Source organism: Rhinatrema bivittatum, chromosome 3 (genome assembly GCF_901001135.1).
Source record: "Rhinatrema bivittatum chromosome 3, aRhiBiv1.1, whole genome shotgun sequence".
Lineage (NCBI taxonomy): Eukaryota > Metazoa > Chordata > Amphibia > Gymnophiona > Rhinatrematidae > Rhinatrema > Rhinatrema bivittatum.
Window position 1 is genome coordinate 535,691,015 of NC_042617.1, and position 11,255 is coordinate 535,702,269.

At 46.8% G+C, this 11,255-nt stretch overlaps 1 protein-coding gene across 3 annotated transcripts in view; it reads right to left on the reverse strand.

The window, feature by feature from the left end:
* NRBP1 (nuclear receptor binding protein 1) overlaps positions 1-933 on the reverse strand; it is a 276,204-nt gene extending 275,271 nt beyond the window's left edge. The window contains exon 1 of one of the 3 annotated variants that reach the window (XM_029596342.1): positions 513-933. The gene's annotated coding sequence lies outside the window, so the exon portion shown is untranslated. Of the gene's footprint in view, positions 1-501 lie in introns of all 3 variants that reach the window. The other 2 variants (XM_029596341.1, XM_029596344.1) reach the window with 2 other exon arrangements.
* Positions 934-11,255: the final 10,322 nt, after the last annotated feature.

Here is an 11,255-nt window from a genome sequence, read left to right on the forward strand (position 1 = left end):
AAGGCTATCGATGCCATCCTACAGTTAAAAAGGAGCAAAATATGAGCGTACAGAAGAGTATATTTTATGTTGGTCCAATGAAGAGATTATCACAACCTATACTGCTTTACGTGTAACACTAAACTCAGAAACTCCCCTCACACCCACAAAACCTCTTCCTTTCCCAGCCTTCCTCCCAATGTCCAGGCCCTCCCCCTCCTAGCTTCTTCCACACTCTCGCGAGTACCATCCCCTTCTCTTCACACCCTAATCCCCCTCCCCCATTCCATCTTCCACTGTTCTTTGTTACTTATCCCCCATACTGTAATCTCTCCACTCCGTATTCTCCACTTCCTCGCCCCAGATTATGCTCTCAACATTATTTACTATTCTCCTCCATACCCCTTAGCCCCTTTCTTGTTCTCCCGGTGCCCTCCACGCTCTTCGCTACTCTCTTCGCCCACCCATGGCCTCTCTCTATTCTCCTACCCCGCCTCTAAACCCCTCGCCGCGCATTCTTACCTCCAACTCACCCCGGGTCCCGTGCGTTACTCCCCAGCCGCAGTCACTGGTATAGACTCCCCCTTGCTGTTGGGCCGCCGGCGCGGCGCCGCAAACCGGTCAGCAACGTCCCCAAAGAGACCTAAAAGCGCTCCGGCGCCGTCCGTCCGAGGAGCTAGCGAGTCCCTGCCGCAAAAGATAGAGAGTGGGCCTCGTCCTCCGTGAGCGGAACCGGACCGAGATCGCCGCCTGCTAGGGCCTCTTTCGCTTGTCACGCAGGCTCCAACCGGGCCTGACTCGCTCCGCACGACGTGACGCCACTCACTACCTTCTGACAACTGGCAGAAGAACGCCATTCAGCGCCTTGCGACCGAATGAGCGCACGCGGGCCACGCCTGATTGGCTTTCGAGCTTCCCAATAGGAAAACGGAACGTGAAGGAAGCGGAGGTTTGATTGGTGAACCGGCTGCTGAAGGGGGAGCGGCGAGGGCAGTAGTGGGCGAGGCCTTCTCCTGGATCTAGACCATGTGATCACGAGTCTCTCTATCCTTTCTGCATAATTTATGCAGGAGGAGAAGGAGTTGGTCTGCTCTTAGGCGTGACGTACTAAGCACGTGAACTATATAGGAGGATGCCTGCAGTGGTCATTTTTAATGCGGGCAAAGAAGCGCACGCAGGATTATAGGACATGGTAAAAATAGAACATGACCGAATAAAACGAAATGATAACATTAGCTATTTGTTATGCTTCCAAAACGTATATGTTTACTGAAAATATTATTTTTCTGCAGTGTAAAACACTGATGAGTTTGCCTTTGTAGATTCCAATGATGCGCATAACTCAATATTCAAATGGCAAGAGGTAATATTCTTTTGGCAAGAACATAATTTTAACCAGCGAAGCTACAACTCCACTTTCTAAATAGTTAGCAATGTTATTTTCACTCTTAACATGAAATGGGTAAATTAACAATATTTTTCATTCACTGTTGGGTTACCAGATGGCTGCAGTTTCCCAACCATTATGCCTTCAGACCTGATCAGCTGTGCCATGGAAAAGTCACCACTGCCTGATGCTCAGATCCATACCAGGACCTGGGCTCTGCTCTCAGCATCTCGCTGCAACAAAAGACATCAGTGTTGACTCTTAAATGTGCAGGAGCTCTTTTCTGAATACATCCATCATATGCCTCCTTTCTAGCTATAGCATAAGTTCCCCCCAGAATGTGGGAATGAATAAGCAGCATGCAGGCATGCATAGTCCCACTCTATCCACCAGGCCGCTGTGCCTCTGTCCCCTTTCTCTCCTTGTTTAAAATATGGCAGAGAAGCTGAGGCTTTCAGCAGGTCCCTAACATTTTTTGGCCATGTGAGTCCTTTTCACACAGCTCATTCCATGGAAGCTGGTGTGCCACACAACATTTTTACTAAAGTAGGTGTGCCTTGAGTTTGAAAAGGTTGAAAAAACACTGCTTCAGATCATAAGAGACAGACTAGGCCAGTTCTGGTTTTATCCCTTTGACTAGGACTAGCTTAGCCTGTCCCCAATGACCTAGGGCCATTTGGTAACCCTCTTCACTGATGAGGCTTGTATAAAAGAAAACTCCCCTAAGAGTAGAGTTGCCAACTGTCCTGATTTCTTCTGGACTATACAGAATTTTGGGTACTATATAGAACAAAAAAAATAATGGTGGGCTAAAATGTTCAGAAATGTCCTGATTATATCCCTTCAGCTGCAGGCTAGTCTTCAGCCCTCCCTTGCACTTATGCAATACTGCTTGTGCTTTGATAGCTACCCTATATTCAATATGTATTGGATAGATTTATTTTGTTTTATTTTCATAGACTTCAGCCTATGATTTAATCAGAGGCCTAAATAATGTTACGAAACAGCAGTTTGACACCTGGGCGGGTAAAAGCAAACAATTTTTGAAGTAAAGACATTTGAGAAATTCTAGTCATGATAAAGAAGCTCAAAAGGGTAGATTCAGGAGTAACATCAGAAAATATTTCTTCACAGAAAGGGTGGTAGATGCATGGAACAACCTCCCAGTGATGTGAAAAAATAATAACAGTTCAAGAAATTATGGGCTTTTCCCTGCTTCAGTTGCTGCTCTCTGTCATGGAGGTTATTTTTTCTCCCATGCATCTCACACAATAGGCCACAGTGGTGGTGTTGGACTGCTGCTTCCCCCTCCTGTACATTTCAACCCCTTCTTCCACCTCAGTCCCACTCTTTTTCTTCCATTGAGGCCCATTCCATCCATCTATTCACTCCACTACCTCTATGTCTTTTACCAATCCCCTCAGGGGCAGTTCTATAATGAGGTAGGGTGAGACAGCCATCCCAGGTGGCAACATTTTAGAGTGGTAATATGTGCCTCCCAAAGCTCTCCTTTGGCGGCCACCTCACCTGGCCTAGGGGCAGTTAAAGACATGCCTGAGAAGGTTTTCACAACCTGCATGCCAGACAAGGAACCTTGGTGGCACAAGTGGATGACGTGCCTGTGTGGTTCCCACTCTCTGCGGGTCATAAAAGGAGCCTCAACGGTGAAGAAAAATTACATGCCTGTAGGGGCTGAAAATAAGAAGAGGCCCAATCCATTGGCTGAAGGCTTAGTGGCCAGTGGCAGCCAAAGAATAGCAAAGTTCCCACTGGCTGCCAGCGGAGCACGACCCGTTGGCAGCAGAAGAAATTCTATAGATCACCGGTGGAGCCCAACCTGCCAGTGACAGAAGAAAAGAAGAGACCCCATCCGCGGGCAGTCAACAAAGCCCAAACCACTGATGACAGATGAAGAGACCTCCTATCTGTGAGCCGCCAGCAGAGCCCAACCTGCCCGATGGCCGAAAAAGAGATGAGGCCCAGTAGCGGCAGAATAAAATAAGAGGTCCTGGCTGCCTACAGCAGAAAGCAAAGCCTGAGACTGATTGGCAGTGCTTGTTATTTAGATAGCAGGAGAAAGTGTGGGTGAGCATGTGTGAGCAACTGTAAGTGTGTGGGAGGGTGAGAGCATGTGCATGTATATGTACGAGATAACATCTGCATGTGTGTGCATGACAGCATGTGTGTATGTAGGAAAGATGAGAGTATGTGTATGTACATGTGTGTGTGAGAGCAGGTATGAGAACAAGCAAATGTAAGAACATCTTTGTGTGTCAAAAAGCAAGTGTAGGAGCATATGTATGTATGAGAAAGCATGTGTGAGAGCATCTATGTGTATGTGAGCGCATGTATGAACATGAATGATGAATATGTGTGTGAGAGAGAGGGAGGAGAATGTCGACGTCCGCCCCCCGCCCACATTAATCCACGGACATCTAAGGGTAACAAGAAATCAAAAGTTTCCAGGTATGAAAAGCGGAATTTTTTAAAAATTCTTAATAGTTTTAATTATTGAGTGCTATTTAATATCTACTATTTTGAAATATTTCATTACTGTTTGGGACATTTTTATATGAGATTTTAATTATTGGATGTTCTATTTATCATCTGTTTTGAAATATTTATCCTTTTTATTAGTATGATTTTACTATTATGATTGTTTTATATTCTTTTATTTTATTGTTTGATGTTTTATAAGGAATGGTATTTCTGTTTTCCCGTTGTTGCACTGCATATAAGAACATAAGAACATGCCATACTGGGTCGGGCCAAGAGTCCATCAAGCCCAGCATCCTGTTTCCAACAGTGGCCAATCCAGGCCATAAGAACCTGGTTTGTTGCGGTCTCCAGTTCAGTTTTTGTTTATATGTTTGCTTATACTTTATGGTCACTTTATTCTGTATTTGGTGAGGGAATGTATGTGTTCTGCATGTGTGACTGAGACAAGGTATCCTGCTAGTAATTCGTGTAGGGAGCTATAGCACACTGGCGAATTAGCCATACTGTCTTGGTGACGTCATCCGGTGCACGTATGGACTCTCTCTCTTCAAGAATTAAGAGCTTTTGCTCTGCTGCGCTTTCGTGGCAATTCCCATGCAAAGCGTGTCATTAGTTTCCTCAGTCTATAATTAAGTATAACATAGAAACATAGAAATGACGGCAGAAGAAGACCAACAGGTCCATCCAGTCTGCCCACAAGCTCTCACACTTATTTTCTCATACCTTTCTGTTACCCCAACCGCTGAGTTCAGGGCCCTTATTGGTAACTTTTTGATTCCAATTTCCTTCTACCCTCACCACTGATGCCGAAAGCAGTGTTGGAGCTGCATCAAAGTGAAGTATAAAGCTTAATGTTTGAGGGTAGTAACCTTCGTAACGAGAAGTTACCGCAATGTTTGTATACTCATATTGCTCAGATCAATGCCTTGTTAGATGTTGTCTGGATGTAAATCCTCATTCCCCTCCTGCCGCTGAAGCAGAGAGCCACGCTGGATATGCATTCAAGGTGAAATGTCAGGCTTGATTGGTTTAGGGTAGTAACTACCTCAACAAGCAAGCTGCTCCCACGTTTATTTGTTTAACTAGACTGTGCAATTCAGTCCATGTTGGTTGTTATCTGAATGTAAATCTTATTTCTTCATTCCCCCTGCTGTTGAAACAGTGAGCTACGCTGGATATACATTCAAAGTGAAGTATTCGGTTTAATTGGTTAGAGGTAGTAACCACCGCAATAAGCAAGCTACTCCCACGCTTATTTGTTTACCTAGACTGTGCAATTCAGTCCTTGCTGGTTGTTGTCTGAATATAAATCCTCTTTTCTTCATCCCCCCTGTCGTTGAAGCAGTAAGCTGCGCTGGATATGCAGTCCAAGTGAAGTATCAGGTTTAATTGGTTTGGGGTAGTAACTGCTGCAGCAAGCAAGCTACTCCCATGCTTATTTGTTTACCCAGACTGTGCAGCCTTGTTGGTTGTTGCCTGAATGCAAGTCCTCTTTTCCACATTTCCTCTTGCTGTTGAAGCATAGAGTAATGTTGGAATCGCATTAACCGTGTGAATGTTTATTGAGTAAGGGTATTAATCACCAGGTTGTAGCCGTCATTCCCGCAAGCCACCCCCATGCCTCTTCTCTTCATTCCCATCCTCTAGGCTTTATGATCCTCTAGGCTTTATGGATCCACAGTGTTTATCCTATGCCCCTTTGAAATCCTTCACAGTTTTGGTCTTCACCACTTTCTCCGGAAGGGCGTTCCAGGTATCCACAATCCTCTCCATGAAGAAATACTTCCTGACATTGGTTCTGAGTCTTCCTCCCTGGAGTTTTAAATCGTGACCCCTGGTTATGCTGATTTGCTTCCAACGGAAAAGGTTTGTCGTTGACTTTGGATCATTAAAACCTTTCAAGTATCTGAACGTCTGTATCATATCACCCCTGCTCCTCCTTTCCTCCAGGGTATACATATTTAGGTTCTTCAATCTCTCCTGATAAGTCATTCGATGAAGACCATCCATCTTTTTGGTCGCCCTTCTCTGGACCACCTCAATCCTGTCTCTGTCCCTTCGGAGATATGGTCTCCAGAACTGAGCACAGTACTCCAGGTGAGGCCTCACCAAGGACCTGTACAAGGGGATAATCACTTCCCTTTTCTTACTCGATATTCCTCTCTTTATGCAGCACAGCATTCTTCTGGCTTTAGCTATCACCTTGTCACTCTGTTTTGCCGACTTCAGTTCGTTAGACCCTATCACCCCAAGGTCTCTCTCCTGTTCCGTGCACCTCAGCCCTTCACCCCCCATCAAATACATTTCTTTTGGATTTCCACACCCCATATGCATGACTCTGCACTTCTTGGCATTGAGTCTCAGCTGCCATATCTTCGGCCAGCCTTCCAGCTTCCTTAAATCCTGTCTCATTCTCTTCACTCCTTCCGGCATATCCACTCTGTTGCAGATCTTAGTATCATCCGCAAATAGACAAACCTTACCTTCTATCCCGTCTGCGATGTCGCTCATAAAGATATTGAACAGGACCGGTTTGAACACCAACCGTTGCAGCACTCCGCTCATCGCCGCTCTCTCTTTAGAGTAAGTTCCATTTACCATCACACATTGTCTTCTGGCCTTCAACCAGTCTGCTATCCAGGCCACCTCCTTGGCACTCACTCCCAAGCTTCTCGTTTAATTCACAATCCTCTTGTGCGGGACCGTTTCAAAAGCTTTGCTGAAATCCAAGTAGATGACATCGAGCGTTCTTCCTCGATCCAATTCTTTAGTCACCCAATCAAAAAAGTCGATCAGATTTGTCTGACAGGACCTTCCCTTGGTGAAACCATGCTGCCTCTGGTCCATCAATTCTGCTGCTTGTAGATAGTTCACTATTCTTTCCTTCAGCAGCGACTCCAATACTTTTCCCACCACCGAGGTGAGGCTAACCGGCCTGTAGTTTCCAGCCTCCTCTCTGCTGCCACTTCTTGTGAAGCGGGACCCCCGTTGCTCTTCTCCAATCACTCGGCACCACTCCCGTTTCCAGGGATCTATTGAACAGGTTACGCAACGGAGCCACAAGCACATCTCTGAGCTCCCTCAGTATCCTGGGATAAACCTCATCAAGCCCCATGGCTTTGTCCAATTTCAGTTTTCCTAGCTCTTCCCATACATTCTCTTCTGTAAACGGAGTTTCATCCATTCCACTCCCCTCCAGTTTCTTGTTAACTAGCGATGGTCCTTCTCTGGGGTCTTCTTTAGTGAACACCGAACTGAAGAATTCATTTAATATTTCTGCCATTTCTTCATCTGTCTCCACCCATTGATCCTTTTAACCTTTCCATTTCAGTATACCACTTTGGACCACAGCCAGCGCTGTGGTCTGGAACAGGAAGAAAGGAATGTCTAGGGAGGAGGGAGTGTACACATGACTGTTTTATCCTGCTATCTACGGAAAACACCATTTATGGTAAGCAAACTTGCCTTTTTCATTTGATAAACAGGCTGAATTATAACCATGCTGTCTGGGAAGTCCCAAACTCTGGGTTGTTATGATCTCTTGCCAGAGGAGTGTTAGGCAAAGGATGGAATTGTTTTAACAACCCGCCCCCCTTAGTGGCAGACATTTCTGATTGGCTACATATGCTACCACTGCTTGGCCTAGTGCATTGTCTGAGGCTGCTAGGTGATCCAGACAATAGTGAGAAGTGAAGATATGTATAGATGACCATGTGGCCACTTTACAAATGTCTTCAATGGCAACATTTCGAAGGTGTACAACCAAGGCCACCGTGACTTGCACCTGATGTGCCTTGACTGTACTGGCTAGTGGTGGGTGCACTGAAGCATGATAGTACTGCAGATTGAGATTGAATTAGAGAGTGTCCTCTTGGTTACTGCCAGCCTCACTGTGTTAGGATTAAACATGACAAATAATTGTGATGGGCATTGGTGTGGCTGTGCTTTTTGTCTGTAATATGCCAATGCCCTTTTGCAATCCAAGGTATGTAATAGTCTCTCCCGTTCGTTGTGGTGTGGTTTAGGAAAGAAGATAGGGAGCATGATGGCTTGATTTATGTAGAAAGCCGACAACACTTTTGGAAAAAATTTAGGATGTGTTCTGATTACAAGTAAGGCAAGAAATGCACCAAAGCCTGAAGCTCACACACTCTTTGCGCTGAGGTAATAGCAACGAGAAAGACCACTTTCCAGGTTAGACACTTTAGAGAAACTGAATGTAATAGTTCAAAGGGATGTTTCATTAGAGCTGTCAAGACAACATTTACATCTCAGGGATTGGGAGGTTTTTTCATAGGATGATGAAAGTGAAAAAGTCCTCTCATAAATCGAGATATCAGATGATGGGATGCAATTAAGGAACTATTGTCCATGTTGTTATAAGTGGCTAGGGTGCTTAAGTGGACCCTTATGTAGGATGTTGCTAACCCAGATTTTGAAAGATAGTGCACATAGTTGAGTAACTGCTTTGGAGAAGAAGAAAAGGGACTGATGACATGTCGGGTACCCCAAATGGAATATAGCTTCCATTTGAACAAATAGTTTTGTCGAGATGATGATTTTCGTGCTTTTATGATTATTTCTTGAATGGATTCTGGAAGAGCTGAGTCCTGTACAACCTCACATTCAATAATCTAGCTGTCAGGTATAGGGACGAATGGAGAAGATGAAGGAGGGAATCCTCTTTTTTGAGTCAAGAAGTCTGGATCCTGGCTCAGTGATATTGGTTGCTTCTCAGAGTATTGTACTAGATTCGCATACCACGGTTGCCTCAGCCATGCAGGGACTACGAGTATCATCCATGCTGTGTCCTGAATGATTTTCTGGACTGTCCTCGATATGAGTGGAATTGGAGGAAATGTGTAAAGTAGATCTACTGCCCACAATAATAGGAAGGCGTCCTATGACTCTCTGAAATGACTGGGTCGGATTAAGCAAAATCGAGTCGGCTTTTTATTGTGTTCTGACACGAATAGTTCTATCCAAGGCAGACCTCACTGTAGAAAAATCTTGTCGGCCACTGTTTGGGTGAGGGACCATTCGTGGGGATGGAAGACTCTGCTTAGGCGGTCTGGCAATATGTTTGCCACATTGAGCAGATAGGTTGCTTGAAGGGATATCGAATTTTTGTTGGCCCACTTCCATATCCACACCCCTTCTCAGCAGAGAATCCAGGAGCCCAAACTCCTTTGCTTGTTCACATAGAACATTGCCATCTGATTGTCCATGTGGATAAGAACATAAGAAATTGCCATGGTGGGTCAGACCAAGGGTCCATCAAGCCCAGCATCCTGTTTCCAACAGAGGCCAAACCAGGCCACAAGAACCTGGCAATTATCCAAACACTAAGAAGATCCCATGCTACTGATGCAATTAATAGCAATGGCTATTCCCTAAGTAAACTTGATTAATAGCCGTACATGGACTTCTCCTCCAAGAACTTATCCAAACCTTTTTTGAACCCAGCTACACTAATTGCACTAACCACATCCCCTGGCAACAAATTCCAGAGCTTTATTGTGCGTTGAGTGAAAAAGAATTTTCTCCAATTAGTCTTAAATGTGCTACTTGCTAACTTCATGGAATGCCCCCTAGTCCTTCTATTATTCGAAAGTGTAACTAACCGATTCACATCTACTCGTTCAAGACCTCTCATGATCTTAAAGACCTCTACATATCCCCCCTCAGCCGTCTCTTCTCCAGGCTGAACAGCCCTAACCTCTTCAGCCTTTCCTCATATGGGAGCTGTTCCATCCCCTTTATCATTTTGGTTGCCCTTCTCTGTACCTTCTCCATCGCAACTATATCTTTTTTGAGATGCAGTGACCAGAATTGTACACAGTATTCAAGGTGCGGTCTCACCATGGAGCGATATAGAGGCATTATGACATTTTCCGTTTTATTAACCATTCCCTTCCTAATAATTCCTAACATTCTGTTTGCTTTTTTGACTGCTGCAGCACACTGAGCCGACGATTTTAAAGTATTATCCAGTATGATGCCTAGAGTTTTTTCCTGGGTGATAGCTCCTAATATGGAACCTAATATCGTGTATGTTACGGGACCGGGCCATGCCCCGGTCCCTCCTCCTACCTTGGGGTCGGCCCGGCCCGCGCGAATTTGCCCCGGCCTCCCTGGCCTGTTCCGCGGCCTGCCACGGCGTCTCCACTGCGAGGGAGATGCCGCCGACTTCCCGTCGCTGGCCCCGCCCCCAGGCGCGCTCGCGCAGGGGCTTCACTCTTAAAGAGGCCAGCGCGGGAAACCTGGGACAGCTCCTCGATGACATCAGACGCTGCAGGGTATATTACCCTGCAGCTGGGATTGGATCCTCGCCTTGCAACGAGGTTCCTCAGGGCTTCCTGACTTGCTAGTTGCTGTGACTTCGTCTGTGCTGCTGTCTTCGACCCGGCCTGCTTCCTGACCTGTCTCCTGCCTTCGCCCCTTGGTTTGGTATCGACGTTTGACTTCTGGCTTCCGACTCGGCTCCGTTCCATGACTCCGTCTTCAGCTTCTGTTCCTGGCTTGGCTTCGTCTTCTGACCTTCTGGCTCCCGACCCGGCTTGCTCCTAGGACTCTGACTTCGGCTTCTTCCTCATCTCAGGTACCTGGTACTCGCTGGCCCAGAGGTTTCTCCCAAGTCCCAGCGGCTCAGGCTCTCACGGGCTCCTCCCGGGGGAGCCTCGGGCTTCCGAGGGTGAAGACTTCATCCACCTGGGTCCAGCCATCGTCCATCTCTTAAGCCGCTGCCTGGGTCCTTGGTCGCATAGGACTCCACCTAAGTCCAAGAGGTCCGGGTCCCTAAGGGGCTCCTCCTGGGGGGACCTCGGACTTCCAGTGGTGAAGTCTTCTCTGAGTATCTCCCGAGCTGCCTCCCGGCTGGGACGCTTACTGTGGCCTTCCATAGCATACCATCCTCTGTCCCAACCGGCCCAAGGGTCCACGACCGTAACAGTTTGCAAGGCCATGGACCCGGCGGACCTTGCTGGCCTGAAAGCCATTCCGGGTATTGCCCAGAGGCTGCAACAGCAGCAGACCAGCCTCGACGCTCTGACGGTGACTGTACAGCGGTTAGCCGACCGTGTCGACGGAACCACGGCTGCCAGCTCCACTGTACCGGGAACCGGGGCCACTTCCGCCGCTACAGCCCCCATCCAGATGCCAGTACCTTTGCGGTATTCATGGGACGCAAAACTATGCCGATGATTCCTGAACCAGTGCTACATTCGCTTCAACTTGCTTCCGCTTCAGTTTCCAACTGACCGGGTCAAGACAAGTTTCATCATTTCTCTGTTGGATGGGAGACCCCTGGCCTGGGCCTCCAACCTTTTGGAATGCCAAGATCCTCACCTAGACAACCTGGTGCACTTCGTCTCTGCCTTTAGGCGGGTCT